Consider the following 27,597-nt stretch of genomic DNA (forward strand, 5'->3'; position numbering starts at 1 on the left):
GTGATTTCGTACACATGACATGTTGCAAAACTGGTATGGCATGACCAGACTCAATGACGAAAACAAGTGACAGACCCTAACGAGGAAATCATGACATGCATTGCATGAGTCATGACTGCACGCCACGCTCATAGTGCGCTCGCGGTGGTTTCGCTAGCGTCACCTGATTTGATATCACAAGACGTTCATGGATGACGAAGATATTTGTCTGGCGCATGCGTGTCATGTAACAACATGACCACATGCCACGCTATTGATACCCTTGCGGCCATTTCACTAGCTTCACAAATTCCCAAATTGGTACTACGTGACGCGAAGGGCCGACAAAAGGAAATTGCGCGTCCAAATATGATAATCTTGACATGCGTGTTATGTAACAACATGACTACATGCTACACTCATAGTGCGCTCGTAGCCATTTCGCTGGCTTCACATATCCCCCATTTGATGTTACACGACTTCAATAGATGACGAAGGTATATGACAGGCACAAACGTGATAATCGTGGCATGCGTGTAATGTAAGAACGCGACAACATACTACGCTCATGATGTGCTCGGGCCGTTTCGCTAGCTTCCCGTATACCACATTTAGTCCTACGTCACGCGTATGAATAACAAATGTATATGACACGCCGAAACATAATTATGACATTCGTGTCATGTAACAACATGACTAGATGTTGCACTCATGATGCGCTTGCGGCCGTTTCGCTAGCTTCACATACACCAAATTTGCTATTACGGGCATGAATCGATGACGAAGGTATGTGACTGGTGCAAACATGATAATAATGAGATGCGTGTCATGTAACAACATGACTACAAGCCACGCTCATAGCGCGCTTATTGTCGTTTCGCTAGCTCCACATAAAGCAAAATTGGTATAACCTGACGTGAATATACGACAAAGGTAAATGACACGTCAAAACATGATAATCTTGAGAAGGAAATAATGTATGGCGTTGTTTACGCCCGCCTCGAAACGTTGTGCTAATTTTCAAGTGACACATCAACCATCCTCGTTCGTTCTTCGCATAACATCGATTCCAAATGTACGTGCGATCTGCCAATTTTTCTAGTTCCGCGAAGGCTTCTCAGTGTTTTCTAAAAGCAATGGCTGAGCACAAGAAGTTGGGCCCATTATTTCAATATGTATTGATTTTGCATGAGTACGTATGAGTAAACCCAATTCTCTGCAAGCCAGACTGGACTTACAGAAGTGCAATGTCGCTTTACTAATATGTGAAGACGGCAGCCAAGCTCCTGTAGGAAAAATGCGTTTATTGAAAAGCTTGGGTTTGAGTATGCACACCAAACCAATGCTGACCCATAAGGGTGTAAAAAAGGTGCCGACAGCCTAAGCACACCCTTCGAGCACCCTATTCGCGCCTCAGCACCTTACAAGCGGAACCAATAGGGCATGGCACCTGGCCGCAAAGGCACATGGATAACCCGTTTGTGTTCACTGCGCAGATAATCGCAACCCTGCTGCTGATAACCGCAGGCCACGGCCCCGGTGAGCTACAAAGCCTACGGATGAATGACGCGCATGCTGCGCATCTACTTCCAGTCCACCACTTCACCGAGGAAGTCCTGCTGACATCGCACAGCACCAACACATTTCGTCATCAGCTGCCCTCGTCGACCACACCGAGCGCCTGTTCGGACTTGGATTCGGCGATTGTGGCGCACCGAGCCCTTCGTGCTATAAGAAGAGACGACACATTTCCGTGGGTCATAGGGCACGGCACCTGGCCGCAAAGGTACATGGATAACCCGTTTGTGTTCATTGCGCAGGTGAGAAAACGCTTTCAGCATTGCATGCGTTCAAACGAGCCTTGTTTAATTGTGCTGCCGTGCCCTGGGCTGCTCTGTGAACTTTGCTTTGACACAGTGCATCTCGCCAAATTATTGCTACTAGCTGGTGATGTAGAATCCAACCCGGGTCCCGACACACTGGAAATTTCACGGCAACTACAACAAATCCTAAAGGAGCTAAAAGAAATTAAGGAACAACGCCTTAACGCAATAGACAAGAAACTAGAACAGCTTACAACCCTGGATAAAAAGATTTCGTCTTGCGCAGAAATGGTCACTAACCTACAGAAAGTCATTTCAACACTAGAACTAAGACTGGACGACCTCGAAAATCGCTCCAGACAATCAAATTTATTAGTATATTGTATGCCAGAAGAAGCCAAAGAAAGCGAAGACACGTTAGATTTTGCAGTAAATGAAAAGGTTTTCAAAAACACCCTCAAGCTTCATGCTGTAAGTATCGAACGTATTCACAGACTAGGCAGGCCAGATGCTCCTAAATCAAGACCAGTAATTCTCAAACTTCTCAATTTTAGGGACAAAACAAAAATCTTGAAAAATTGTTCCAAGTTGAAGGGGCCAGGATTCTCTATTTCCGAAGACTTTTCACCACGCGTGCGGGATTTGCGAAAAAAATTGTGGAATTTCGCCAAATCAAGCAAAGAATCTGGCGACAAAGTGAGTCTAATTTATGATAAACTGCGAATAAACGGCGATATGTTCTACTGGGACGAGGAGAATAATACTGTAGTTCCCTCGAAATCTGCTTCTGTCAATCCTGACGCAAAAAACCAGCAGCGAAGCTATCGAAACCTTCGCTCCTGCCGAAACTAACATCCCACATGTCCTTTTTGAACATAAATGCCCGTAGCATATTGAAAAAAAAAGACTTCCTTGAAGCCTTGCTTCTTACGTTTGAGCCCGATTTTGTGACACTAACGGAAACCTGGCTAACAGGAGATATTAAAGATGGTGAGATAGCCCCTCCCGACTACGCTATCATCCGGAAAGACCATACGACACGAGGCGGAGGTGTCGCCATTCTAGTCAAAAAAGTTATTCCGTTTTTAGTGTTACCCGATGTTGCGGGCGCTGAGGCTATCTTTTGTAAGCTGAGCTATGATGTCTGCACTGTAGTCGTTGGTTGCGTATATCGCAGTCCTTCGTCCGACTTCGACAATATACGCCGATTGCATGAGTACACAGAACAACATGCGCCGTCATCCAGATTAATAATCGCAGGTGATTTTAACGCGCCTGATGTTGACTGGCACACAATGCAGCATCATTCATCCTGTGCGGATATGTTACTTGATTTTATGTTATCATTCAACCTTTCACAAATAGTAACTGAGCCTACACGTATACAGGGATCCAGCTCTTCCATATTTAACCTAATATTTCTCAGCCATCCCTTCATAATCGAAGAAACTAATTTATGTCTTCTAGATGGTATTTCCGATCACAAGATCACATCTTGCACCGTACCCCTTTATAACACTGTTACCCCTCAAGAAATAGTCGCGTACCCTGAATACAGTAAAGCTGAGGACACTAATATACTTGATCACCTTGTTGATGAGTATGAATCGTTTGTTGAACTTTCCCGTAACAGCAGTACCGACATCGATGCCTTTTGGCTCGCGCTAAAAGCGATCATTTCTCATTGTATTAATAAGTACATGCCGATTAGAAAGAAGCAGCCTATTAAGCGTAATCTATGGATTACGCGCGATGTTATACACGCCAAGCGTAAAGTATACAGAGGATGAGAAAACTGCTGAAAACCAACCCAATAAAATACACCTAGCACGATCTCAGCACGGCTATTGAATACATAAAATCAAAAATTAAGACAGCTACGCAATTCTACTTCACAAATACACTCACTAACTTTTTGAAATCAGCCCCAACAAAGTTCTGGAACTACATAAACCCGAAAACTCACAATGATGACGAAACGATAGATGTAGACAACCGAAGGTCTGCTAACCTGCTTAATGACTACTTCTGCTCTATCTTCACGGAGGATGACGGCACACTACCACAGACACATCCGTCGGAATTAAAGCCTGTAGATCAGCTATTAATAACTGAAGCAGGCATACTTAATTTGCTGCTCAAACTAGATTCTAAGAAATCATCAGGGCCTGACAATATATCGAATGCATTCCTTCGCAGATACGCTGAGTGGATGGCCAAATACCTATTAATAATCTTTAACAAATCATTGTCATCAGGGACCCTCCCTAACGACTGGAAAACAGCTAAAGTATAACCCATTCATAAATAAATAAGTAAAACCGAACCCTCTAACTACATACCCATCTCACTGACATGCACAGCCTGCAAACTGTTGGAACACACCATCTTAAAGCACATAACCAAACACCTTGAAAAGGAACAAATGCTAACACCCTGTCAGCATGGATTTCGAAAAGGTGTCTCCACAGTCACGCAACTACTTGAACTTGTACACGATGTATCGCTGAGTGTCGACCTACAGAAACAAATCGATCTTATCTTTTAGATGCGGAAGCATCTTATACTCGCGCCTTGTAGTGCGCCGTCCGCGCCGGCCGCACCGCTTCTCGAACATTCGACAGCTGACGCGCGCGCATGCGCCGTCGCGCCGTCGCCCACTCTTCCACCATCTGTGCATCCCTTCCTCCTCTACACACCGCGCGCGCTTCACTCCTCCACCATCTGTGCACCCTTCCTCCTCTACACACCGCGTTCGACATCTACAATTCTCCTGATTCTCCAGTGGACGCGCATGTGGCGTCGCGCTTCGAGAACATTCAACAGCTGACAGTGCATGCGCCGTCGTGCTGTATATATACTCAAGGTCGGCGCTCGCTCGCTCAGTTGCCGCTCGTCGGTTGGTTTGTACGGCGCGTCGACGTCCAAGGTCGCGGTGAAATGAATTCCAACGAATCCACAAACACAATGATCGACGTCCCTTCGACCAGCGCCGCCCTTTCGCATACGTGTGTACGTGTTCACTCATTTAACACCCCCTCCTACAACCACGTTAACCAATTTAGCCATCGACCCAAGTAAGTCGCAATTTAACACCCCATTTCACAACCACGTTAACCAATTTAGCCATCGACCCAAGTAAGTCGCACTTTAACACCCCGTTAACCAATTATATGGTCCGCATCCTCCTCAGTGTTCCCCTGAGGGAAGCTGCGGGCAATTTTTTTTAGACTTTTCAAAAGTTTTCGACCGGGCATCACCTGACAAACTAATTCATAAACTCGAACTGACCTTGGGGAAAGGGTCCATTGTCAATTGGATAAAAGATTAGCTTAGTGACCAAACCCAGTTTGTAGAAGTCAGCCGGCAACATTCCCATAACTCTAGCGTAAGATCCGGAGTTCCACAAGGAAGTGTTCTGGTTCCAATTTTATTTCTTATATAAATTAATGATCTGCCTTGTAATATTCCTGTCAGCGTCAAACTTTTTGCTGATGACTTCGTTTTATACAAAGTAATTGACTCTTATAGTGACCATCTTGCATTAAACAACTATTTATCTTTAGTATTCAAATGGTGTAAAGAATGGCAAATGACACTGAACGTTAAAAAATCCGCTGCCCTATCAATAACGAGAAAAAACACACATCTGATTTTAACTACACTATAGGCAGCGCCACACTCAGCGCAGTGAAAGAGTATGAATACCTTGGCTTAACACTAACCCATGACTTTAGATGGGAACGCCACGTAAGCAACGTCACCTTGTCTGCACTGAAAAAAATTTTTTTTTAATAGACGTCTGAGACTAGCCCCCCCCCCCCCCCCCCCGTACCACAAAGCTATTAGCATACCAAGCTTTTTTCAGATCAACTTTGGAATACGCTAACGTTGTTTGGTTTCCTAAAGAACTCATTTACAAACTCGAAGCAGTCCAAAGGAAGGCACTAAGATGCATTTATAATAAATATAGGCTAAAAGATTCACCCATCAGAATTACTAAAACAGGCCGGCATCCTCACCTTACAAAACCAAGCCAAGCTTGCGCGATTAAAAATGATGTACCAGCTGATTCACAAAGACATAAAGATTGACAGTTCCAAATACTTATCTTTAACCCAAACACGACAAACGCGGCACAAACACGCATTATCATTACATGAGCATGTCATCCATACGGAAAGTCATAAATATTCATTTTTCCTTTAATGACACGTGAACGGAACAGGCTGGATCCTAGCGTAACAACAAGCGCGACGTTATCTTCCTTTTTAACATTGCTTGAAGATCAGCTACATGCTGCCCAGTTATGAGCCTCCTGTATCATCCTTACTTCTGTATAACTTTTTTTTACATCAGCGTGTTTTTGCTCCTGTTTTTCTTTTGGATGCCTCTTTGTTTACTTTTTTTTGCTGTTACGCTGTACGCATAATTTCGTCTATTCTACATACTGTTACTTCGTTTATTTTCACCATTTTTACATAAATATATTTTTTACTTCAGTTTTGCCATTATACACCTCTTTGATCACCCCTTTTTTACGTAATTGGATGCACTATTATTATGATGTACTATTACGTCTTCTCGTCTGCCTTTGTTAACCGCCAGAATTTTTTTATGTATAATTGAATATTTGCAATTTGTATTGTAATATTGTAACAATTCAATATGCCCTTCCTGTAAAGATCCCTGATTGGATCGACAGTATGAATAAATAATGATTAAATAAAAGGGTGCACACATAAAAAAAATGCACACATCAAAAGGGTGGAAACTAGGGTGCAAAAAGAGTGCAACAACTAATGGGTGCTGATGAGCACCCATTAGGGTGCACAGCCGCCGAGAAATTTTTGTGAGCAACATGGTCATAGAGCATAACCAACAGCTTTTAGAGGTCTCCTGGTTAGACACCATAGTCTCATTAGTAGTCCCACCGCAGTAACGGATATCTGATAGCGGTAGTGCCCGGCTGAACGTAAGTTCTGCACTGGTTTTGGCATTCTTGCTGCCTTTTTCTCGTCGCCTCAGGGCCAGCGCTGACCAAGCCATGCGCTACAAGCTCACTAGCCAATGGCGGAGTATGCAGCTTGTAGAGCTACAACATGATTGTGACTTACACATATAGAGCTTTCGGCCTCGTTTGCGCCTAACATTGCAAACAAAACTTTGTCCATGACAGTATATATAAATCATACTATTGTTAATGTAAAGAAATACAAATCAACAAGACCATGGTAGGGAAAATAGTTTTTGTGTTGTACAAATATTTGTTAGCCTTACAATGTATCAGTTGACACGTGTTACCAATTTTTATGGCGGGCTGTGGTTTTTGACGCTCTATTATTATAACATCAAAGAACCGTTTTCTGGCTTTTTTCATAGAAATATTCTTCTAAGCAAGCTAAAATGAGCCTTGAATAAAACCTTTTCCTAAAGAAAATTTTCTAAAGACAGCTAAAATAATGTTTGTCAACAAGTACGCTTATTTTGTACTAATAACAAGTACGCTTAATTTGTACTAATATACAACCATTTTAACACTGTTTTTAACAGCCAGCTTAACCACTCAACCAATGTACATATGTTAACAAGGTATCAGTATAAGAAATACACAAGCAAGCAAACGTTTCAAATTTCACGCGCTCTTGAACATTTCAAATTTTGCGCGAATACGTGTTGAGTTTTTTTTTCTTTTTCAAAGTTAAGAATTATCCTATGCAATACACACTCGCGTATCTTCCATTTTCCCTCCTTTTTACTATAATATTAAGCGGAAACAATCTATTTACTTATCATATAAAAGATTATGTGCGCAAATGCGGATCGGTAGCGTCAGAAGGACAGTAATGGCGGAATCATCCTGGAGGCCACAACGGCCGTGTGCAGAACGTTTAAAGTCAATTTTTTATGTTGTTCAAAGTGTGCTTGCGCTGTCTTTCGTGTTCTATCGGTGCTGATTGTTACGAAGATGCACTATACTCAAGAGAGGACCGGCTGCTTTGTACCGTCGAGCGCTCGCCAAACTAAAAAGGTGGGTGGATATTTCTGCTGTCGACGCTTTGTTTTTTGCTTCTCCTGCCAAGGCCACGGCACGCCCGATCCAGGCTGCTGTACTTCGGCTGGCGTCGTCGGCTCCTCCCGCGGTTAACACCAGGAGCGCTATAGTATAATAACGTTGTGAACTAAGGTTTTCCTAGCTAGTAGATGATAACTGAGTTTTTATTAATGTAGCGAGTCTGTTGGCGTGTCTGATTTCATTAGGCTCAAGCCTAAGCTCAGGGACGTACGCGAAGACGAATTTTTTCGTGGGGAGGGGGGTTATAGCAATGTGCGCTGTGCGACTGTGATTTGACGGGCGATGCTCTGCACGCTATGAATCACTGTATTTTTGCAATGCCGTCGGACGCCGTTCGGGGACTGCGCCTGTAAGCCGTAAGCGTCGTCTGTGTGTCGCGTGCGTTGGAGTATTCCGGTGATTCGCGCTGAATTAGATCTTTGCGTATTTAATTTAGGAGAATGGAGAAGAATGACGTGGTGTCCGCGTTGGTATTTACGCGGCCTTGTTCGTTTTCTGTGCCAAAAAAGTATCTGGAGAAAGTTTTATATGTCACTCGTCCTCTATTCAACAGCTACATGATCAATAAATGTGTGTGACTACTATAAGGTAAATGTGTTTTCCTGTGTGACCAAATTTGTTTGCATTCACCGGGAACGTATATTAATAAATTACCATAATATTCAGCTTAATTAAGTCTGCGTAAACTTGACACAGCGTACTGTAGGCACGGTTCTCATAGCATGCAATTACGCCTGGGTCAATACATTTTGTGTAATAACCGTACTTTAGCTGTGCAAGTGCTAGGTTGAGCAGCTGTTCACTCGTTCGAGCGCAATTTGGTGGTACTGCTTGTTTCCCCCCGTTCACCTATCATTGCATTGTTCTGGTTTTTAAAAATTGTGGGTGCTGCAGCCCGCTTTGGGGTTAAAACTTTGCCGAATACCTTTACGTTCAAACATTCTAAAACAAAGTTCTATGACAACTTCCAATGACACTTTCAAAAGCAAGTGTAACGCTTTATCTGATATCATAAATTCTTTTTGTCCTCGCTGCAGATTTACAAGTGACCTGTGGTATGTGCAGTGTATGAATACCTAATTTATTGCTCAAAACATATCACGGTATGCGTGCGTAAGGCGTGCATATGTTTCTGCTCATATGCAAACTTAGACATTGTATTTATCTAAGAATGAACAAGTCTAAACTGCCGTTTTTTGAAGATGTACGCATCAGACCATTTGAATATTATCAAAAATAATGTTCACCAAGAGATTGTTGTTTATTGGCTTGCACCGACGTTACTAAAACCACCTTGTTGTTACTTAGACCACATGATAGGATGCAAGATTCATGACGTCGTATTGAATGGTATTGTCACATAATTTGTTATTAGCATACAGAGGCCAATAACGTTGTGGCCTCATCGTTATCATTATGAAGCAGGTTAGGCACAATGTGATTCTGCTGCCTTTGCATCATGTTGGGAAACTATTACGTTATGTAGCTATGTGTAGTTTCTGAGATCCCGGTTGGCAGTCATTTTTGCAGAAGCTTGCCTGCTTTATTGCGATGGCATGTGGTTCAAGATTGATGTTTTGTCTTAGCGTTTCTACTTTCCCCCCCTATGGTCATTAGACCCCCGCAGGGGCGCCTGCTCAAGTAGGCGTTTGGTGTGTAGCGACACAACGGACCCGAGCTAACGGGGGAGTTTCTACTCCCTCCCACGCCTAGCCGTGCGTGGCTTTGCCGTGTCCGGGGAAAAGGGGATCCTGGGGGTTGAGCCGACACTGGGTGATTAGACCTTTAAGGCCCCCCGGAAGAGGCAACACACCCCTTTGGCCCCGGCTTCCCGTAGACGGCACCCCTGGGCTGACCCACCCAGGGGAAATCGGCAGTCGCCTTTTCCTATCTCTCTCTCCCTATATCTTCGTCTATTGTTCTCACTTTACATCTTTCCTGTCTTCTCCTCACTTCATTTTACTTCCAATTTTTCCTGGCGGCAAGGGTTAACCTTGTGTGGCTATCCAAACTAGGGTAAACCATATTGGGTTATAGTAACTGCGTACTGCTGGCGTTGCGCAGACATGCCCACATGCTCTGCCACGTCCCCTTGTTGGACTCCGTGGTGGGTGGTAGGCGCCGTTACCGAAAAATACACATTTCCCATGGGATCCTCGACCCCCTCTCTAACTGATCGTGCCTCGAAAAGGGTACGCACCGACGCAACCTCACTACTTTGTTCGAAAAACAGAGAAACTTTCCCAAAATACCATGTCCTCCACTGCGAACAATCATCTACGAAAGCTAGAGCAATCTCACCCTTCCTTGTGGCCAAGTGCTTGAGAGAGACCATTAGAACCGGTTATAAGGCCACGAAGATGGCAAGTGGAGATCTGCTTCTCGAATTAAAAGACAAGGAACAGTATAATAAACTCTCGCACCTTGTAGCCTTTGGTAACATCCCCGTCTCTGTGAGCGCACATCATACCATGAATACAGTTAAGGGTGTGGTATCGGACGAAGATTTGATGACACTGAGTGAAGAAGAGCTTCTTGATGGATGGAAAGACCAAGGTGTAATACATGTCCAGCGCATCATAATCAGACGCAACAACAACGAAATAGCAACAAAGCACTTAATACTCACCTTCAACTCAACCACCTTACCTGAGACTCTCGAAACTGGCTATATAAAACTCCATGTCCGTCCCTTCATTCCGAACCCGAGGCGTTGTTTCAAATGCCAGTGATTTGGTCATGCATCCCAGAGCTTCCGAGGGCAGCTGATCTGTGCTAAGTGTGGCACAACCGGCCACAGTGCCGATGAATGTGGTCATGATGAGGTCCTCTGTGCTAACTGCGAAGGTAGTCACCCCGCATACTCCAGAGCGTGCCCAGCCTGGAAAAAAGAAAAAGAAATAATAACTATAAAAGTAAAGGAAAATATCACATTCAGGGAAGCAAGACAACGGGTCTCACTAACATTGGCACTAAAAACACCTTTCGCCGAAGTGGTGCAACGAGGGGCAGCACCACAAAGGCCCGTGGCATTTGCCCGGACCTCGCCTAGCGTGCCGAGGCCAATGCCACAAGCCCCTACGGCGGGAGCAGCCAGCGCTGCCCTGCCCACATTCAGCCTGTCCACACCAGTGACCTCTACAAGCTCTGACAGCAGCCAGGGCAACCACGAGGCCAAGGGGGCTTTATCCACCCCCAGCTCGGTGGGGACAAAGACTTCGTCGATCGAGGCGAAGTCTCAGCGACGCACAGATGACTCTGTAGAGCGGGCGTCCAGTGCCTCGCAAGAGGCTATGGACACCACTTCAAGCCAAACGGTGCAGGAAGCGCCGAAGGAGCGGCGAGCTTCTCTCGACCGCCCCAAAAAAGACAGAACGCCGATTACAGAGCCTGACAAAGGCCCTGTAAAATGAGCGAATCTCCGTCCTTTCTGCACACAGCACTTCCCCCCCCCCTTTTTTTTTCACTATGGACAAAATCATACAGTGGAACGTAAGGGGATTACGGATTACTTAGAAATTTAGATGACGTCCAAGAACTTCTGAGTAAGTTTAACGCGAAAGTGCTATGTGTGCAAGAAACGCACTTAACTCCTAAGCAGAAGGACTTCCTACGACAATATATTATTTTTCGAAAAGACCGGGAAGAGAGAGAGAAACAACTTTTATTGAAACGGCAAGTGTTAGAGGAGTTGACTCCCCTCCCTTAGATGGCAGCTAGGAGTCCTTGGGCCCTAGCGGCATCTTCGGCTTGCCTGATGACCTGTAGTTGGTCCTCGATGCTTGAGCTTAGCAGCGCGGTCTCCCACTGCTCCGTATTCATGTATGTGTTTGGCCCCTTCATGATGTTGGGGCAAGCCCAGATAATGTGTTTGAGGTCCGCCCGCTGATTGCAGTGTTTACATCTGTCTGAGTAGAGGTCCGGGTAACAATGATTATAAGCGATTGGGTTTGGGAACGTGTTTGTTTGTAATAGGCGCCACGCTGTCGCCTGCTGCTTATTTAATGAGGAGTGTGGTGGCGGGTAATACTGCCTCCCTAATCTGTAGTGCTTGGTAATTTCGTTGTAACTGAACATGCGGTCTCTCTCCGCACGCGGGCTCCGCGTCATTCCTGCCCCTGCTCGGCTCGCTAACTCTCGAGCTAGGGTGTGTGCGGTTTCATTGCCCGGGAGGGAGGAGTGGGCGGGCGTCCATATAACATAAACGTCGCGCTCTCCGCGAAAGTTATTTAAGATTCTTAACGCCTCTTTCGAGACCCTTCCGTTAGCGAAGTTATGAATCGCGGTTTTAGAATCACTGATTACGACGCTGGCCCTTGTGGACGCAAGCGTCAGCGCTATGGCCGTTTCTTCAGCGATTTCCGAATTTCCTGTTTTAATGGTGCCGCTAGCAAGCAGGTGGCCCGCTTGATTTGAAGCGACTATTGCCATGTGTCGACCGTCTGTATATTCGGCTGCATCTACATATACCACGTCCGCGTCATGTTGAAACTTCTTGTGCAGTGCTCTCGCTCTTGCATTCCTCCGCTCCCGGTGATGTTCGGGGTGCATGTTTCTGGGTAACGGAGGTATTATGATGCGCTCTCTGGTTTCTTTTGGGATATCGTATTTATTGCCGCTTTGGCCAGCGTACGTTATTGCAAGTTTGTGCAGGATGTGTCTTCCCGTGTTGCTTTGCGCGAGTCGTTCATATTGCGCTATCATATGAGCCTCAATAAGTTCGTCTAGCGTGTTATGCATTCCTAACGCTTCGAACTTTTTGTTAGACGTGGTGATCGGTAATCCGAGGGCTTGCTTATATGCTTTTTTAATTATGCATTCTATCTTTTGTTTTTCCGCCACTTGCAACTTGAGGTATGGGGTCACAGACACTATGCGGCTGACGACGAAGGCTTGGATGAGCTGCACTAAGTCGTGTTCTTTCACGCCGTAGTTTTTGTTGGCGATTCTTCGAATCATTCGAATGGTTTGTTGGGTGTTGTTATCCAGGAACTTTATTGCTTCCCCGTTATGTCCGTTCTCGGATATTCGGAGTCCCAGAACTCTTATGTGTTGTACCTGAGGTATTGGGTAACCTCCTGCTGAGATTGTGATGTTGTGTCGTTCGTGAATGCGCTTGCGACCTCTACTTGTAGGTCTGTAGAGTAATAACTCCGATTTTTGAGGAGAGAATTTTAGGCCATTGTTCTCCACGTATCGCTCTACCGTATTTACTGCTTGTTGTAAAATCTCTTCTATGTGACCGTCGCTCCCGCCCGTCACCCATAGGGTGATGTCATCCGCATAGATACTGTGCTGAAGCCCTTCGACGCATTCCAGCTCTGAGGGTAAACCAAGCATCGCCACGTTGAATAGGAAAGGAGAAAGCACCGAACCTTGTGGTGTTCCCTTGTTGCCTAGAACGAATTCTTCGGATTCCGCTTCCCCGGCCATGATTGTAGCTTTACGGTTGGTGAGAAAATCTTTTATGTAATCGTACACTCTCCGACCTACGTGTAGGTTTTGCAAGTTGCGCAATATGGCCTCGTGGGTGACGTTATCAAATGCCTTCTGCAGGTCAATGCCCAGAATGGCTTTTGTATCCAGGGTGTGCGTTTCGGCGTCTATGATTTGATTCTTTAGCTGCAACATGACGTCTTGCGTCGAGAGTCTTGGTCGAAAGCCGATCATGGTGTGTGGGTATAGCTCGTTGTCGTCCATGTATCTGACGAGACGCGTTAAAATTACTTTTTCCATGAGCTTTCCAATGCAGGACGTCAATGAAATGGGCCTGAGATTTCCGATGAGCGGCTTTTTGCCCGGCTTGGGTATTAATATGATTTTGGCGGTTTTCCATTGCTGGGGTATGGCGCCCTTCTCCCAGAATTCGTTTATGTACTTTGTGAGAGCAGTGACGGATTCGTCATCTAAGTTGCGAAGTGTTTTATTTGTTATACCGTCGGGACCCGGGGCGGACTTGGGATTGAGTCGTCCGAGTTCGTATCGAATCTCTGCCTCTGTTATGGAGGCGTCGAGGTCGACGTTATCCTTCCCTTCGTACTCTGGGAGTCGCGCCTTTGTGGCATCTCCTACGTATGTCTGGCGTAGCTCGCGTAAGAGCTCTGCTTCTGTACCTGCGTAGCTGTGTAGTATCCGTTGCAGGTTTTGTCTTTGTGTTGTTTTAGTGCCTTCTGGATCAAGGAGGCCTCGGAGAATGTTCCAAGTTTTGGACATTCCGAACTGCCTGTTCATTAAAGTGCACATGCCTGCCCACTGCTGCTGGGACAGCCTATTTGCATAGTCTTCTATGTCTCTGTCGAGCGCGACGATTCTCTTTCTTAGACGCCGGTTGTGCTTTTGACCTTTCCAGCGCTCTTGCAGGCTGCGTTTTGCCTCCCACATGTGTAAGAGCTTGCTGTTCATTTCTTCCATTCCTGCCTCTTCGGGAACATGTTTGGTGGCTTTCTGCACGCTACGCTGGAGTGTGTCTGTCCACTTCTGTATATCTTCGATGGTCTCTGTAGCATCGTCCTCTCTTATCTTACGAAAGGTGTCCCACTCGGTTAACATTATTTTTCTACCTTTCTTTTTACGCGGACCTGCTTGTAAAATTGTGCATACAATGTAGTGATCGCTGCCTAGATTTACGTTAGTGTTGGTCCAATGAGGGTTGGATATATTCTTTATGAATGTAAGGTCCGGCGTGGTGTCTCTACTGACGCTGTTCCCAATTCTGGTAGGGTCTTGTGGGTTAGTTATTAGCGTGAGCTCCTCATGCTGCGCGTCGTTCCACAGGTTGCGGTCTTTAACGTTTTCGATGGTGTAACCCCAGGCGGCGTGTGGTGCGTTAAAGTCGCCCACGACGATCAGTGCTTGTCTGCCCGCTACGTTTAGCACTTTGCGGAAAAGCGAGCCAAACTTTACCTTTTGTCGTGGTGGACTGTACACGTTCAGCACAAACAAGCTTCCCTCCTTTTTTCGAGACGGGAGAATTTCTAGTAGGACGTGGTCTATGTTGCGTACGCCAGTATCGTGTTCTACAGCCGTTATATTACGATGTATCAGTGTGGTTACTGTTGCTTTTTCAGCTAAAGTGCTATATGATTTGTATCCTGATAATTTTGCAGTCCCCCCAGTTTCCTGGAGGGCGATTACATCTGGTGCTTGCTTGGTTTTCACGAATTGCTGCAGGTTACCCCGCTTACGACGAAACCCACGACAATTCCACTGCCAAATCGTGTATTCATTAGACGGCGCCATGTTGGCTACTCGAGTTTTCTATGCAGCTGTTCTCAGCCGCAGGTGGTCTGCTGTACGGCTTGCTCTTGACCGGCCTCGTTCCTGCGGGTCGGGCGTCTTTCGAGACGTTTTCCAGCTGCCCTACCCTACCCTCGAGGGCGTCGAACCTCTGAGACATTTCATCTCGCATCTGCGTTATCTGCTGTTGTAGGTCCGCGCGCATCTGCATGAATTGCTGCTGTAAACCTACGAACATTTCCTGAAACATGCCTTTTACTTCTCCGAGTGTAGAGTCGCTTTGCTCATCGGCGTTTTCCTTTGCCCTTCGTTTATGCGGTGGCGTTTCTCCACTCATCGACGCGGGAACGGGCGTCGCCGGAGCTCGAAGAGGTGTCGACGCCCTAATGGGTGTTGGCGTGGTATGGGTCATCTCTGAGTGTTTTGGGTTCTTAAGCTTAGCGTTTTCTACTTTAAGCATTTTTACCTCTTCCCTTAGCGTCGCGTTTTCTCGCTTTATTTGCTCTAACAACTGTCTGATCTGTGTTATTTCCTGTTCTAAGGCGGACCCCGCGCGTGTAGGTGTAACAGCAGTGCCAGAGACCGCGTCTGCAAAGCTCACCTGTGCCTGAGTTTCTACCGCTCCTCGGCTGGATTGCAATCTTGACGTTGCCCTGGATCTCGATCGGGTTCTCGAACGGGTTCTGGACCGGGTCCTCGACCTTGGTCTGCGACCGGGCTGCTTCCGACTGTCCCCCTCGTATGGTCCCGGGGGTGAGCCTTCTGTGCGATGGCCTTCTGATCCCTGGGTGTTCTCGCTCGTTGCTTTGCCAGCTCGTTTGTTGTAGTCGTTGATGCCGTATGGTGTTTAGGCCTCCGCTTCTTCTCTTCTTCGTCGCTCCCAGCGTCTTCGCCGGACCAAATACGGTATCTTGTACTTTGCCTTGCAGCGTCTGTCTCCCGTAAAGTGAGCTTGCCCGCATAGCTGACATCTTGCTTCACACTGGTGTTCTTGCGGCGGGTTGGCCACGCCGCATCCTCGGCATATTTTTTCGTCTGGGTTGGGGCAAACGTCCGCCCTGTGTCCCAGCCTCCCACATTCGTAGCAAATGTCAATGTGTTTTCTGTATAGCGAGCACCGGACGATGAGCGCTCCGTATTTCACGTATCTCGGCACGTGAAGTCCTTCGAAGAGCACGATTACATTGTCTGTGTTGCCCATCCTCTTCGCGTGTAATATGCTTGGGTTTCTTGCTGTCACTAGGTTGTCTATAATATCTTCGGAACTTTCCTCTTGGGATATCCCTCTTATGAGTCCCTTAGATGTGTTTTCCGGCGCTGCTCTGTAGGCGCTGGCTTCGTGTTCTTGCTCTCCCACTCGGATCTTCGTGATGGCTCCGTACCGCCTGGCTCGCTCTTCGGACGGCGTGCTGACGACCACGATATTCTGCTTGTAGTTTATGCATATACTGTCTTCTTCTGCTGCTTCGCGACCGACGCCAGCGGCGTTTCTCAGGCAGCAGTATATGCGTGCCTGCCTGTGCTCCGAAACGCTGAGCCCTCCTCGTGGTCGCACGATCACTTTGTAGTCTTCTGCCGGTAGACGAGGAAGTCTGCTTGCATTAGCAATTTGTCGTATGGTTCGTTCACCTTTCCACTTGCTGTCCCCAGGCGCGCCCGTCGGCGCAGCAGCGTCTCTTAGCATGGTTCTCTTCGGGCCTGAAATCCCTCCAGATGTTTTCGTGATGTTTCTTCTGCGGACTTCGCACCATCCGGCGTCGTTGGTAAAGTCCTCCGGTTGCATATCTTCTCCTTCCACGCTTACAACCTCCATCGTGGTGCTAGACGCGCCGTCGAGGCGTTCCGGGGTCGCCCCAGGCGTCCTCGTCGACGCGTTGGACCTAGCTCTCCCCGCCGCTGCGGCGGCAGACGCAATGTTTGATCTTCGTGGCGACTCAGAATTATCGGTGTCAGTGCCGAAAAAGCGGGCCCACCTTGCAATAGTTGGTATCCAGGTGTTCGGCTGAACTTCCTCCGTCGATTGGCGTAGAGACTTTAGCCAAGTTTTGCAATTTTTTAACAAAAATCATTTGAAAACTGCGGAGCCTACACAACGTGCGTCCGCACTCTGCGACTCCTAGCGTCCAACCTCAAAAGACCGGGAAGATGCTGTCGTACCTTCTGGCGGTGTAGCCATTACTGCTGATCGTAGTGTAGCATGCCAGCATTTGAAGCTCCAAACAGCCCTTGAGGCAGTGGCCATTCGAGCTGTACTTTTTAACAAACTCATTACCATATGTTCTGTGTACATACCACCGCATCAACAGCTACACAGACGTGATATAGAATCATTAATAGATGAACTCCCAGAGCCGTTTCTGGTTCTAGGTGATTTTAATGCACACAATGTCCTGTGGGGCGATGCTCACTGTGATGCGCGCGGACGTCTCATTGAGCAGCTCCTTTTCTCTTCTAGTTTATGTCTTTTAAATATAAAGGAGCCTACGTATTTTAGCCTTGCAAACAACACGTACTCCTCCATAGATCTTAGCATTTCATCACCGTCCCTTTTACCTGTTTTTAAGTGGAAAGTTCTTAAGAACCCTTATGGTAGTGACCACTTCCCAATCATCCTGAGTGCGCCGAACGAAGATCAACTACCCCCGCAGGTTTCTCGATGGAAGATTGACTCAGCTGATTGGGAAGGGTATAGAACTCTTACACACATGACATGGACTGAGCTGTCTGCCCTGACCATAGATGACGCTGTCACGTATTTTACAGCTTTTATACTTGATGCCGCATCTAAATGTATTGCCAAAACGAGCGGCAGGTCTTCTAAACGGAGAGTCCCATGGTGGAACGACGCATGCAGGAAAGCACGGACCACTCAGAACAAAGCTTGGGCGTTGCTTCGCGATTCCCCTACAGCAGAAAACCTGGAAAATTTCAAGCGGGTTAAATCGCAGGCAAGGAGAACGCGTCTACAAGCTAGACGAGAGAGCTGGACAAAGTTTATATCGAGTATCAACTCGTACGCAGATGAGAGAAAAGTGTGGAATAAGGTAAAGAAAATTAAGGGCCAACAAACGTATTGCCTTCCACTAGTAAATAGCCTCGGGGAAAGCTTGGAGGATCAAGCCAACTTTCTTGGCACACATTTCGAACACATATTGAGCTCCTCACACTACTCCGAATCCTTCCAGAATTACAAGGCACGAATAGAAAAACAAAAGTTAGAAAGAAAATCCCTTAGAAATGAGGCATATAATGCACCATTCTGCTTAGCAGAACTGCGAAAAGCACTCAGCTGCTGTAATACATCTACCCCAGGTTCTGACAACGTAATGTACGCGATGCTGAAGGAACTACCCTCCGAAACTAAAGAAACCCTCCTCTCTCTTTATAATCGCTTATGGTTTTCAGGTGTGATCCCCTCCTCCTGGAAGGAGGCCGTTATAATTCCAATTTTGAAGCAGGGAAAGGATCCCTCTACTGTATCGAGTTACAGACCTGTAGCGTTAACAAACTGCCTCTGTAAGCTATTTGAAAAAATGATTAATTGCCGCTTAGTCCACTACTTAGAAACAAACAATTTGCTCGACCCATTTCAGTGCGGGTTTCGAGAAAGTAGATCCACCACAGACCACCTTGTTCGTATCGAGGCACAGATCAGAGACGCCTTCGTCCATAAACAATATTTTCTCTCTGTGTTCCTCGATATCGAAAAGGCTTATGATACAACATGGCGTTTTGGAATTCTAAGAGACCTGTCCCACCTTGGTGTGCGCGGAAGAATGTTTCACATAATTGAAAGTTACCTGTCAAATCGAACATTCCGTGTCTGTGTGGGCAGTGTTCTCTCCCGAACATTTGTCCAGGAAACAGGCGTGCCACAAGGTGGTGTACTCAGTTGCACACTTTTTATTATCAAAATGAATTCCTTGCACTTGTCCATCCCCCGCAATATGTTTTATTGTACATATGTCGACGACGTTCAGCTTGACTTCAAGCCATGCAACTTGGCAATGTGTGAGCGGCAGGTTCAGCTGGGTTTAAACAAGGTCTCCAAATGGGCAGATGAAAACGGATTTCGACTTAACCCACAAAAAAGCACCTGTGTCTTGTTCACTCGAAAGAGAGGCATGCATTCGGAACCTGACATTGAACTGAACGGCCAACGTCTGTCTGTCAATGCGGAGCATAAATTCCTAGGCTTAATCTTGGACAACAAGTTGACCTTCGTACCGCACATCAAGTATTTAAAAACAAAATGTTTAAAAGCCATGAATGTTATAAAAGTGTTGGCACGTACTACGTAGGGTAGTGACAGGCAATGTCTCATCAACCTGTATAGAAGCCTCATTCGCACCCGCTTAGATTATGGGGCTGTTGTTTACCAGTCTGCGACTCAAAGTGCTTTGAAAATGCTGGACCCCGTGCATCATCTGGGCATCCGCCTTTCTACGGGTGCTTTTCGGACCAGCCCTGTAGAAAGCCTTTATGTTGAGTCAAATGAGTGGTCGCTTCATCTGCAGAGAACTTACATGTCCTTTGTATATTTTCTGAAGGTGAAAGCAGACAAGAAGCACCCCTCATACTCTACTATTAATGATCTGTCGAGCTTCATTCTGTTCCAAAACAGTCCTTCGATGAGGCAGCCCTTCTCAGTACGCGTGAAGGGCCTAGCTGAAGAAACTGGAGTGTCACTTGAACACAGTTTAATGGCTCCTGTAGCATACCCGCCACCGTGGCAGTGGCAGACTATAGACTGCGATGTGTCTTTCCTAGAAGTTACAAAACATGCGCCTATTGCCCATATCCGAACATACTTCCTGGAACTTCAACACAAATACACACGTCCTGAGTTTTTTACAGATGCCTCTAAGTCCAACTCCTCTGTGTCCTACGCTACTGTTGGCCCTTCCTTTTTGGATGCTGGCCCTCTACATCCAGGCACAAGTATCTTCACAGCGGAAGTTTACGCGATACTTGTGGCAGCTAAACACATCAAACAATTTCAAATACAAAAGGCGGTAATTTATACAGACTCCCTCAGTGTGGTAACGGCTCTGCACAGTCTTAAAAAGCAAAAAAACCCTGTCCTCGTCTCACTCTACCACATTTTATGCACACTCTACACACTAAACCAACATGTTGTAGTGTGCTGGGTGCCAGGGCACCGTGAGATTCAAGGCAACGTGATGGCGGATCAGCTTGCTGCATCCGTCCACGAAAGCACCGCCACTACACTCACATCAATCCCGGCCCTTGATCTTAAGCCGTCTATCAAACGAAAGCTCAGGGACTACTGGCAGAGCAAGTGGGATACACACATACAAAACAAACTACACGTTATCAAGCCACAACTTGGCCATTGGCTACCAGTATCAAAATCACGTCATACACGGGTAACATTAACGAGGCTCAGGATAGGACACACATACACGACACACTCATATCTTTTGTCCGGTGGCGATCCACCATTGTGTGACAGATGTGGTGAAGAATTGACAGTCCTTCACATGTTAATCCAATGCAAACACTTAGAAACTCTAAGAAAACGACATTTTCCATTACCCTACCGACAACATATACCTTTACACCCTGCAATGTTCGTCGGTAGGGAACCGCTTTTTAGTTATAAATCATTGTTAGCGTTTTTAAAAGAAATTCATGATTTTCATACCATATACCCGGGCATTCCGTAGCACGACCTCTCTAGAGAGGTTTTTACTGCGGAGGTTACACAAGAAAGCACTTGCCCCACGTCCCTTGGACGCAAGGGTATGAACGGGTGAGGCACTTCTGCTAATGCCATACATATCCACCATCGTCTTTATTATCACCAACTTTTGTCATCTATTCACACCACACACATCTTTCACGGCATGGTCATCATTTTATTATTTGTATGTTTTTACCCGCCTTATCGCGAGGAATTTTATGGCCCTTAACAGTCGCTTATCACAATCATTGTCCATATTTTTAGTAAGATTAACGGGCGCTCTTTGGCCAACAATTGGCCCTTGCGCCAAAAAACACCATATATCATCATATGGTCATTAGACAGCTTATGCTGTTTGATGAGAAGTGAGGAGTAGTGCCTTTTTAGCCAACCAGAACAAGTTAGATCGATGATCACAATGAAGCAGCACACAGTATTCATTTAGTGAACTCAATTTCAGGCAAATTATAAACGTCCGAATGTTAGCCGTTTCAAGGAAGCTCCATTCGTTGAACTCATGAGAAGAAATAGTAGAAAAGGAAAGGCAGGGAAGTTAGCCAGACCAGCAAAGCCGGTATGCCACCCTTCACGGGGGAACAGGGAGATTCAAGTCCTGTCGCAGTGGTCTAGTCACTAAGGTACTCGGGTTCCAACCTTCTGGTCGGAACCCGAGTACCGGCTTTGGTGGCTGCTTTTTCGATGGAGGTGAAAATGCTGTAGGCCAGTGTGCTCAGATTTGGGTGCACGTTCGAGAACCCCAGGTGGTAGAAATTTCTGGAGCCCTCTACTACCTTGGTAAAAAATTCATGTGTCTGTATTCTTTTACTTTACGTTTTATCTGCAGTGGATGCAAATGCGCATACTGACATGTATATGTAGTGGTAGTGCAATTTCACGTAACAAAATATTCATATGGTGCATATTTCAAGGCATTCACCTTAGAAACACGTCACATGGGTATCATAACTACAGAAATGCAAATGTGCCTCTATGGATGCACTCGCGCATATATTAGGCCAGCTTCGAGAACAGAATTTATGACAGCATTACTCGCGCATGCTTATCTCTGAAATACCCGCAGTCGATACAGCTAAAAGAGGGTGTCTTCGTCTAAGAGTTCTAGCTTCATCTTCGTGCATGAGCTAGCTATAAAGTTGAATGAAAATTCACATGTATGACATCGACATGAAAAGCTCTGCAACAGCATGTTTTTCGTTGTATTAATACTGCAACATGCCCTTTTTGTATTTCTCAGTTGTGTGCCACTAAATATATGTTGGCCATGCGTTTCTCGCCATTCACTGCAATTAGGCAAGCCGCGCATGCAGCCTAGACAAACCTCATCAGAATAATTTTTTTGCACCGGTGCAGAAATTCTTCGGCACGGTCTGTCATTTCATAGGAGTGAGGCTGCTCAAGGAAAGTTCCTGACAAGGTTAAGGAACCCAAGCACCAACAAACTCTGGACCATTGTTCCAAGAATCAGCTCTGTTCACCCTGCTCATGCGCTGTGCCTCACTAAGCTACTGGACGCTGCCTACTTATATGAAGTGTTCTCCATATTCCCCTCAGTTTGGCAGCAGTGTGTATGGTCTTCAGAGTGCTTGCGAAAATCATTTTTGCACAGGTGAGACACTTAATTCTTGCTTTAATTGTGTTAGTATTACGGCAGGCACTCCTGCAGAGCAAGAGTACTGATGTTTCCTGTGAATTGTTTGTCACGGTAAGCAGAGGATTTCAAACAAAAAATTCATGCTGAACTTTGGTCCTTCAAGTAGTGTGGAACGACGCTGGTGACAGTGTCAACGCGCTCTCTTTAGAAATAAAGGCTTTGCATGAAGAGCCTGTCGCACCTTGAAAGAGGCACAAAAACTTCCAGAGGAAAATAAGCAACTTCAGATGAAAATTGAAAAATACACTGTCATCAAGGTTGAACTATCTGACATTAAAGGCGTCCCAGATGAGGGTTTTTTTTGACGCTGTCCAAATTATTTGTGTGATGATGGAAAAACCATTACTCGTGATGATTTTGACACTGCAAACAGAGTAGGAACAAACAAGCCTAGTTTGAAAAAAATAGTAGTGCATTATGCCCGATGTCACAAATGTAATGTTCTGGATAAGACAAAAACTTACGTCTATCTACAGTGGCCTTTTGTTTTAGATTAAGTAGTCCTATTTAAGTCAACGAACACTTGATAAGAGAAGGTAAGCAGTTAGTGAGAGCACGAATGAAAAAAAAACAAGTAGGATGGAAGTTCGTTTGGATGCAAGGCACAAAATTTATAGAAAAAAGAATTTAAAACAGCTATTTTAAGGACTGCCTTCTTAGGAGATCTGGCAAAACGCTTTGTTGATGCCTTCAGAGCCACGCTTTCCTTGAGCATGCAATGTCGGTAAACTACGACTGACATGGCAGAATTTTGATACCTAGATAGTGAAAAATTGATACCTAGATATTGAAAAAGGCCACCAGCTATCTTCAATGCGTTTACCTTAAATGCTCTTAGCATTATAAATAAGACTAGTAGCCTGTGTCTCTATTTCGATGACATGTCGTTAAAATTTCATGCCATTCTTTTGACATAATCCTTGTATTTTTCGTGCTATATAGCCCATCAAAAATACCAGGGAACAATTATCTTGGCATTTTGTGTTTCATGAAATGGGGAAGAGGAATAGCGCTGTACATCGAAAGTTAATTTTTGGCCGATGTCAATAGACTTCCGTGTGTTAAGCCCCGTGTTGAGTGTCTAGTAGTATGACTTGGGGGTGTTGTTTTGCTACAACTAGCACGCCTCCATTAGGTCAAAAGTAGGAATTCTTTGAGTTTCTGGAAACTAGGTAACTTGATTTTTCAGTCACAGATGCACAGACGATTTTTCGCTCACAACCAACGGGGCAGACCCCGGCGGGCCGGTTTTCCGCGACACGAGCTCTTCAACGCTATCATGTTAAAAAGCTGACATAGGCAGCATTCACCAAATGAACGCAAAGAATAAAGTTAAGTGTCCCAGCAGAAATCAAAACCTAGTATTCTGCTTGGCAATTAAGTATTGTACCACAGAACCATGCCCGCCCTCGGTTATACTTTGCAAATAGTCTCCAATGTTTGTGTAACATTACTGTCGTTGCAGTACTGGCTATCAAATTTTATAACTATTACATATGCACTCCTATGATGCAGCCGTGAGGTCGAATCAGTAAATTGTAGTCGGGCACCATCCTGTGAGGTATTTGTGTAACAGTGTTGAGGGCTACAATTCTCGCGAGTCCCAGCGCAAACACGAATGCTTTATACCAGCCTACCACTTCTAGTGTGGCCAATATACATGTTTTTGTTGGTATCGTTATGGAACTGCAAATAACTTCTAATGTTGTCATGGTTGTAACATCTCCCCATAACAAATGAAACTTATGCAGCTGTTTAACGTATGTGTGTGCGAGAATTTGTACATATATTGAGCTCCACTTAATAAGATCGCTCAATAAAAAAAATTAAAATACATTCACCTTGCATCCGCATGTTTCGCATAACATCGATTCCCAAAGTATGTGGGATCTGCCGAATCTTTGGCATCAATTTTGTAACCTCCGGGGTAAAGGCCTCGTCAGGAGACATGCGAATCTCCTTTTGCCTTGCCTCGTGGACATATTTCATGTCATGTAACAATGTCTGAAATAAACTGAAACTAAATGCTACCATAAACATTTATTTATTGAATATAAACAGCTGGACTGCAACAAACTAAGTTTTAGGATTCAAGAAAACTGAATATAGTCATGACTACAGCATACCTATCAGGCAAATGCTAGTACTACATACATGATAAACTATAGTGGAGCTAGACTAGAATATTGCTTATTGGCACTTTACAATTCTTTAAAAACCCTAATTAACTTCAGTGTCTTATTCGGTTTGTTCAAATCGTATGTGTGCAATTACTTGATGAATAGCTTTTTTACTCAAACTTAACTCGTGTTTCACGTGTGCATCATGCTGAATCATTGCTCAGATGTTTCTTGTATATATATTTTCTTTCTACTATACTGTTTGTTTTTGTATGTGAAATCTGTTGTATGTGCTACCCTGTGTAGGCACCCAGATACTGTCAAGTTATTTAAACAGCTCTTTGCCCGGGGGACACCCAACAAGCGTGCTTCCCGTTGAAAACAAAGTGGATTTTGGTGCTGACTTCTACTCACACAGAACTAAGAACACTCCAGGATGACAAAGCACATTGTATCTTGGACAGTCTGTCTTGTGAAACTCTTGGTGATTACTTCTGTGTTTAGTTTAGGCTTCCAGGTGAGGATGTGCTGTAGAGAAGGAGCGCCCTGACCACACTTCTGTCAAAGGAACCAAAGTCGCCTGGGCAGCTGAAGATGGATTGTGCAAGTGTTTGAATGATCATATTGTTACGCATGCCTTGGAAGAAAACGAAGATGGGTGAACATGCTGGCTTCCCCAAGCTGGAGGAAGAAAGAAGACCACGAGACTGCGATCATCAACCTGTTGGCCGCTCCGGCGCTTCTCTTCGCTACCAAAATAAACGACCCCCTTCAGCCGTAGACGTCCTGGTCCTCCTTGTGCGTAACATTGGTGAAAGCGTGCTGGGTAGGTGCTCGTGTTGATGCTGGCAACCGTTGTAACATTTGTGAGCCGGCCGAACTTTGGAGCAATCCGGCGCATTTTCAGCTCTTCGAAAGTTCGGCAATGCCGAATCACGTCGGACACCGAGCTCAGGTGCTCTTTTCCGATTAGAAAATTATATACATCTTCGGCTATGCCTTTCAGCAAATGCCCTACTTTGTCGTCTTCTGACATCTGATCATTGACCACCTTGCAGAGCTTCAGCACATCCTTTATATACGTGGTACATGTCTCACCTGGAAGCTGCGCGCGTTGAGACAATGTCTGCTCTGCCCGCTTCCTTTTGACGCTCGAGTCGCCGAAACACGCTTTCAGCTCTGCAACAAAAACGTCCCACGTCGTCAGTGTGTCCTCGTGGTTTTCGTACCACACGAGCGCAGTATCCGTAAGGCAAAAGACCGCATTGCTGAGCTGAGCGGCGGCATCCCAGCCGTTGGACTTGCTGACTCGCTTGTACTGGACGAGCCACGCGTCGACATCCTCTCCCGATTTTCCTCCAAAGGTTGGCGGGACTCGGTAGTAGAGCACGGAACCCATTGGAGTTGGCCATGAAGCGTTAGATGGCTGATCTTGGGCCATTACGATCGGCGCAGGCGGGAGTCCGGCAAGGCGGCGGCTGCGGCGTAGTCCAGGTAGTGAAGCTCCCGTCGTTGGGCTTGTCTTACCCAGCACGCTTCCACCAATCTGTTACGCACAAGGAGGACCAGGACGTCTACGGCTGAAGGGGGCCGTTTATTTTGGTCGCGAAGAGAAGCGCCGGAGCGGCCAACAGGTTGATGATCGCAGTCTCGTCGTCTTCTTTCTTCCTCCAGCTTGGGGCAGCCAGCATGTTCACCCATCTTCGTTTTCTTCCAAGGCATGCGTAACAATATTATATAATTCCAACACCACTTCAATTACCTTGTCAATATTTGTGATTTTGTAACACGCAAGTTTAAAAACACACACACATATGTAAAGGGAGAGCTGTAAGTAAGCCTTGAGCATATTTGTAGTCAAGGCTTTTAGCATAATGACCAATGCATGTTATATAAGCCCACATGTTTTACCACACACCTACTTTCCTATCCATTTTCTTTTTCAAGTGTGTGGGCACTGGCAACACCCTCAATAAGCGCGTTTGGCTTGCTGGTGCCTCTAACTTATATTTTGTTGTTCTAAATAGTTTATTTGTTACCTACTATGCAAGGAGGGAACTCAGAATGTTAAAAGTTAAAAAAGAAGTCTTGTCACAAAAAAGATGCCTACTCATAAGAAAAAAGATTAGAAAACAGAAGATTTATTCTCATTCACACAGATCTCACCATTACAATCGATGCAGTAGGTCATAGCTCATGTTTACTATTGTCAATCTTTTTGGGTTGTATGCTATGTACAATAAAATAGTGACTATTTGCATCATGTTAATTTATTTGTCGTAAATTTTCTTTGGGGCCTAATATCTTGCATTCACACATGCATAGAAGCTCACTTCTGCTACACATAGTTTAAAGGAGTGCAATGTGGTAAGGTTCTGTATTTAGTGCATATTATCTGTGTGTCTTTTATCGAGTGAGTATATGGCTTTTGAAATAATCACCAGTATTCGAAACATGAATTTTTAATTTGAAGGCACGCCTGTCTGTATGGTGACCAAGCATGAATAAATTGGGCATGCATGTGTGCAAGAAGGGACCTTGAATAGATTGCATTCATTCTGGACCAAAAATGGGTAGCACAGGCCATATACACACCCTAGGATGAATTTAGTGTTTATTGAAACACACATACTTATTCAATAAAGCTTGCTTTAAGGTATACATTTACATATTGTCTACTTCCACCTTGAACATTGCACCATGCATCCAGCACTCTGATGAGCGCTTCTCGAGGGCACTTGGGTAACTAGTACACAAACGTACAGACAGCTGTAAGTGGGGCCTCCGCTTTGTTGACTGCTGGAGAATGGCGGCTTCGCCAAATCACACTTCCTTTGCGGTGAAACTAACTTGGCTCTTGCAACGTACAAGCTTATCTAAAATTCGGCACTGTACTTAAGAAGTGCAGTAAATGCTGCTTGTTCTATCCAGAGCAGCAAAAAAACAAAAACCCGAGGAGCAGGACCTGGACAGGGTAAGGCACA

General features: G+C 45.5%; 1 long non-coding RNA gene across 1 annotated transcript; it reads left to right on the top strand.

Annotated features, from left to right (window-relative positions):
* Positions 1 to 7,654: 7,654 nt before the first annotated feature.
* LOC142796190 (uncharacterized) lies at positions 7,655 to 27,276 on the top strand. The gene is made up of 3 exons (XR_012893604.1): positions 7,655 to 7,833; positions 22,193 to 22,448; positions 24,920 to 27,276. It is a non-coding gene; the product is annotated as an uncharacterized LOC142796190 (long non-coding RNA).
* Positions 27,277 to 27,597: the final 321 nt, after the last annotated feature.

The sequence above is a fragment of the Rhipicephalus microplus genome, chromosome 2, assembly GCF_043290135.1.
Source record: "Rhipicephalus microplus isolate Deutch F79 chromosome 2, USDA_Rmic, whole genome shotgun sequence".
Taxonomy (NCBI): Eukaryota; Metazoa; Arthropoda; class Arachnida; order Ixodida; family Ixodidae; genus Rhipicephalus; species Rhipicephalus microplus.